Source organism: Mauremys mutica, chromosome 10 (assembly GCF_020497125.1).
Source record: "Mauremys mutica isolate MM-2020 ecotype Southern chromosome 10, ASM2049712v1, whole genome shotgun sequence".
NCBI lineage: Eukaryota > Metazoa > Chordata > Testudines > Geoemydidae > Mauremys > Mauremys mutica.
Window position 1 is genome coordinate 41582446 of NC_059081.1, and position 6104 is coordinate 41588549.

Here is a 6104-nt window from a genome sequence, read left to right on the forward strand (position 1 = left end):
TTATTAAAGTAGCACATTTACATGGGTCCCTTTGAAAAGATTTAATGCAAACAAAGCCTGAAATAATTGAAGGAAAAAAAAATCTAACTGTTCTCAGAAGAGCTTAGCACGGAGGAGTCTGGCAGGAAAGAATTACTTTATTATATTGATTTTCTTGGGAAAATCAAAGTGGGATAAGCCAAATAGACCAATTCTCTTTTGCAAAACTCGATGGAAGCATGCAGAATGGCATTGAATTTACATGTCAGAAACTGTTTGTAGTCATCCTGTTGTAACTGCAAAACCTACACATCATTACTCTACTAAAACAGCTAATACATGAGGATATCTTGATTCATTACCGCACATTCCTATTTTTAAAATTGATCAAGGTATAAAGTGTGTAAGTTTTATATTTTAAAATGTAAAAAATGTAAATAATCAAATCATTAACCAGATGTATGAGAGTAATATAAAACAGACACACAATAACAGAAATGTTGAATAGCAACAAACATAATTGGCCAGCAGTTTTCTAAAAGCTAAAATGCATCTTGGTTCACAAAATGAAATATGTTTTCACACGTAAGCAGACAGTTTTCTTCATCATGTTAAGTCTTGATTATTGTTTATTTCTGAATAATCTATTAGCCTTTAATATAATTTTTACTTTATTGTTTCTTGAGCAGTAAATTGAAACAGTCAAATATATTTTCAGACCAAATATCTGAAAAATCAGTTCCTTCTGATCTCATTAGGACCTAAGATTGAGTAGTCTCATTCATTTGAAATTGTAACATTTGGTGGCCTGGGACTCAACTTCATATCTGTCTGTAAAGGCACCTTGCAGACTTAGCATTATACAAGTGATAGATTATGATACTACTTATGTGAGTGAGGGCTGCAGGATTTAGCACTGAATTATTGGCTAAGTCCTGAATTTAAGGCACTGTATTGTCTTTGCTTTATCATAGCTGATGAAAACACAAACTCTTGTGGTTATAGGGCTGGACTGGAAATCAGGAGATCCAGGTTTAATTCCTGACTCTGCCACAGACTTCCTGTGGGACTCTGGGCATTTCACTTAATATCACTGTAAATCAGTTTCTCATCTATGAAATGTAGATAATACTTCCTTTCTCCAGGCTTATTGCCTCATCTATTGAGGCTGCAAATTCTTCAGAGCAAGGATGTCTCTTACTTTAGAACTTAGAGGCAACATTGTGCTAGGCACTGTGCATACACACAGTAATACAAATAGTTAACAAGAAACTAAAGCGCTAAGGGTCCAATCATGCAGTTCTGAAGTCAATTGCAAAACTCTCACTGACTTCGATTGCAGTAGTAGAAGCTGGCAGAAAAGAAGTGTAAAGTTTGCAAGGAAATCTTTCCTTTCTCCTCAACTGTGGCAGAAAAAGCAAAGCACTCTGAACTGAAAGTCTTAGCAGATCAGAAGCTTTTCAGCACACTTTCAAATTCAGATTAAGGGCTTGATCCTGTACTTCTAACTCCTAAATAAGCTATGAGGCTTTGAAGACTCCTTAAACATTTTTCTTTCTTTACCCACTTGTCCCAATGGCCAAAGAGCAGAGCTGATCAGAAATTATCACCTGCATAATCCTCTCTCTTACTAGATCGGATGATCTATAAATCAGGCGTTGCCCTATTATTGTACCCTTTAGGGCCTTTATTAGTAGTATTAAATATTCCTCACATCTCCAACAAATACTACTTATGAAAATAAAAATTAATGGTCCATCTATCCCAGTGTCCTGTCTTCTGGCACAGGAAATGAACAGAACTGGGCAATTTTGAGTGATTCATAACTTGCCAGATGGTTCACCTGGAGCATGGGGTTGCATCCCTGAGTATCTTGGCTAATAGCCATTGATGGACCTATCCTCCATGAACTTATCTAATTCTTTTTTTTTTAATCCAATCATACTTTTGGTCTTCACGACATCCCATGGCAACAAGTTCCATAGGTTAACTGTGCGTTATGTGAAGCAGTACTTCCTTCTGTTTGCTTGATGCCTATTAATTTCATTGGATAACCCCTAGTTCTTGTGTCATTTACCCCTTCACATAACACTTTCCTATTCACTTTCTCTGTACCATTCCTGATTTTATAGACCGCTATCGTATTCCCCTTAGTCATCTTTTTTCTAAGCTGAACAGCCCCTGTTTTTTTAAACTCTTCTCATACGGAAGCTGTTCCATTCCCTAATCATTTTTGTTGTCCCACTGTGTGCCTTTTCCAATTTCAGTATATCTTTTATGAGATGAGGCAACCAGAACTGCATGTAGTATTCAAAGGGTAGTATACCTTCTTTTCCTACTTCTAGCAAAGAGCAGGATAATCAGAGACTTGAAAAGACTAACCTGAAAATTATCTAAAACAATAAGATGATCCACTTTTACAGAATCCTTCACAAAAGGCAGAGGGATGTTTTTAAATAATGCTTTTGATTAATATTATACAGAAAAATTTACATTTTGAGTTAGAAACCTTTTAACTATTTATAGATAGCCATTTACTGACCTATTTTTGATACATCAAAAAATCAAAATAACTCTCCCCCCCTTCAAAATAAAAACAGAAAAACTGTGATAATGTAACGACAAAGGCCAACACATAGTGTTGGGCCCCTGTGCAAAACCATGGCTTTAATGGAAATTCACCCACTTACACCAGGTCATTCACCATTATGGCCCTAGGTTTTTTTCTCCCATTGTAGCAAGCTTATATCGGAAAGGACACATTTTGACCTGATCTCATTAGAAGCCCTCACTCACTCTCACACACACACCTGGGGACATTCTCTGGTCCCAGTAGTGAGTGAGAATTCTCAGAAAAGGTTCAGGAACCCAATCTTGTGGCCATTCCATTCCATTGCAAAACTTCAAATCATTTCACTGACAGCAAAAAGAAACCACAGATCCATCCTTCCAGGACCTGGATCTTAGGCTCAGTCCTGGAGAAATCAAAACGTTGGCAAACATAGCATATTTATCAATTCCTTTTTCTGTTTATAATGAGAAACAGCATCTCTTTCCTGCTGATTCCTCACCCCCACTCTTTCAGCTAGGTCATTTCTAACTTCAGTCCAGTTCTCTCCTCTTCACTTCCCATTTCTCTCCCTCCTCTCTAACTTTCTCCCACTCCTTGATATTTTTCCCAACTGAAAAGATCATGGGAACAACTTGTTCTTAACTGAAAACACAAAAGCAACCAGTTTTATTTTGCAAGGTTGTGCTTTTTAGTTCGGTCTTGGTTTTTTGTACATAGACACCAACCATAAAACTCCGATGTTTTAATCACTGAACAGTGAATATAAGAAGATTCTGAGTGCATTTGTAACATCTGTTGGCGTGCGGGATCGAGCCTGAGCCTCTATTGCATGAGCTAAAAGCCAACTGCTTCCTAGCTAAGGCTGTAGAGTAGACTCATTTAAAAACACACACATTCTCTCTCTCTCCCCTCCTCCTCACCCAGAAGGTATGTGGGTTACACATTCATGACCTGTCAACTACAAAATGGCTCCAAATTAGTCGTCTTGTTCTTTCTGCAGCATAGAAACTATGTAAATACACCAAAACATGTAAGAATTCAGAGGATATTACTTACCTTAGAAGTTAACCGCAGATACTCAGAGATGGGAGTTTCATACTGCTCAGCAAGTCCTTCACCACATCTTTGTCAACTAGTAATAAGAAACCAGCAAAAATCAGATGACTGAATATTCAAAATACCCAAACCAGTTGGGATCAAAAGTAAAGAACCAACAAGGCTTTTTGTCTGCATAAAGGACATTTGAAATTTCCTCTTCTAAGACACATTACTACACAAAATGTTACAAAATGTAGGCCTCATATACATTGGGAATTTCTCTCTATACCAACAATTAGCAGCCACTTACTGACATAACTGCATAACAGCAAACCCCATGTGAGGATAAAGAAAGCAGCAGTTTGTAGGAGTGAGGCTCACTCAATTCCTGCTTGAAATCACATTAAGCTCTATCAGTGCAAGTTACTGCTTTCCTTATCTAGACTGGGTTGGCAATGATTCTGTTACATCAGAGACTGGGGTACAACCTAGACAAGACCACAGAGACAGATTCAGATCTCAGTCAGGAGTAAATCCAGAGATGTTTGATGATGGAAAACAGGTGTAAATGAAAGGAAAAAATCAAGCTCCTCTATTCAGCAGGACACACATGGAATTGTACTTCTTTTACAATTACCAGCACTTAAATATGATGCACTTTTCCATTTAGACACTAATTTTATATGTACAATCTAAGGTTGTTTATTGATTTTAAGGAAGTCTTGTACAAAATATACTGTGCAAGAGTCAAAGTATTTTGCATACCTATACTTTGGAACCAGTCTCATCAGTACAGCATAAGGTAACACAGAGGAAGCCACTTTCAATAAGCCTCCATCTATAGCAAAGTTCCCAATTGCTTTAATGCATTTTAATTCTTCTTGCAGCAAAGCTTGGCTACACTATTGTATTTAGGTTTCACTGTGCTAGTCCACTTAGAATGTAGGATTTATCACCTTCCCCACAGTGTTAAAAGCTGCATTACAAGGTAATAATCACTTCCGCTTCCTCCTCTGCTCAGGACAGAAGAGGAAGGGGGAGCAGTACTAAGGAGAAAGCCTTGGTTCCTACTTTCACTCCAGCTACTCCAAAAACTGGAGACCAAAGCCTACAATTGCAGGGGACCTCTCAGGGATGTGAAGAGATGCTTTGTCACCACTTCCAGGATGAAAAGGAGAGACAGAACCTCTTACCAGAAAGCCCCTCTCCAGTTATAGTGGGACTCTGTACATAGTGCCCATCCTGAAGTCTCTATTTCAAATGAGTTTGACTGGAATAAAGACTTTAGGAGCAGTCTCTGTGAAGACAGGGATCTGATATGGAAGAACAAACAACCAACTGGGTGGGGAAGACGACAAGTAAATACTCCTTTCTGGAAACATCCACACTAATCTTGTGAGAGGAGCCCAGCCTTTTCTATCCCCTGATTAGGGTAATGAGTCCCACCTGCTCCAAATGGCTTCAGAAGCACAGCTGACTTCCTCATCCCAATAAAGCTAGCACAGGAGGAAAGCAGTTGTGCTTCTGACTATTGCTGGTGATTTAGGGCCAGATCCACAAAGGATGTAGGCACCACTGTGATCCACAAAACCCCTGCTCAGCTGCCTCCTAACCCTGTAGGTGCCTAAACTCACTGGGTGCCTATATTTCTCTGTAAAATTTCCCTATGCACCTACATTTCTGCTCTGAAGAGCACCATTGCATCTGAAAAAGTGGGTTTTTTACCCACAAAAGCTTATGCCCAAATAAATCTGTTAGTCTTTAAGGTGCTACTGGACTCCTTGTTATTTCTGCTCTGACACTGTTGCCTCAGGCAAGCCTCCAGGTGCCTATTTCCTGCCTAAGTCCCAGAGCAATCCTCAAGCCAGAAAGCAGAAGATAGGCAAGATAGGCAGAGGAATGCCCATGGGGCCTAATGCTATAGCATGCCTGACTAACTCCACATAAACTTTTGCCCAGGAGTTGGGTTACTCATCTGGGACGTGGGAGATATCAGTTCAGTCAGCACCCCCTGCCCCAGAGGAGAAGGTATGTGAACAGGGGTTCCCCACTCCTCATGTGAGTGCCCTAACTACCAGTCTAGTCTGATGTGGCTTCCTCAAGCTCCTTTGTTAAAGCTGTTCCACGTTCCATATTAATAGGGATAAAGAATTAGTTTAGTGGTTAGGGAGCTCACCTCAGAGCTGGGAGACCCCAGTCCAAATTCCTTCTCATCCAACTTGGTCCTATATGGCCAGCATCAGGTTTTCTACTGCCCCAAGTGGCAAAAAAAAAAAGGTGATTGGCGGCACTTCAGCGGGAGCTCAATCGTGCTGCTCTATTCTTCGGCAGCAGTTGAGCGGTGGGTCCTTCACTTCCTCTTCGGCGGCAGCTCAAAGAGGAAGAGAGGGACTGAGGGACCCGCCACCAAAGACCCCGACGAGCCGCCCCAATAGCGGACGGAGTGCTGCCCCTTTGTATTGTCTGCCCCAAGCACCTGCTTCCTACGCTGGTGCCTGGAGCCGGCCCTAGCTGA

At 40.4% G+C, this 6104-nt stretch overlaps 1 long non-coding RNA gene across 2 annotated transcripts in view; it reads right to left on the reverse strand.

Moving 5' to 3' along the window:
- Positions 1–4953, reverse strand: part of LOC123343340 — a 212575-nt gene extending 207622 nt beyond the window's left edge. For both annotated transcript variants that reach the window (XR_006572208.1, XR_006572207.1), the window contains exons 1-2: positions 4783–4953; positions 3608–3683 (exon numbers count right to left, since the gene is read on the reverse strand). This is a non-coding gene — a long non-coding RNA (uncharacterized LOC123343340). The remainder of the gene's footprint in view (positions 1–3607; positions 3684–4782) is intronic.
- Positions 4954–6104: the final 1151 nt, after the last annotated feature.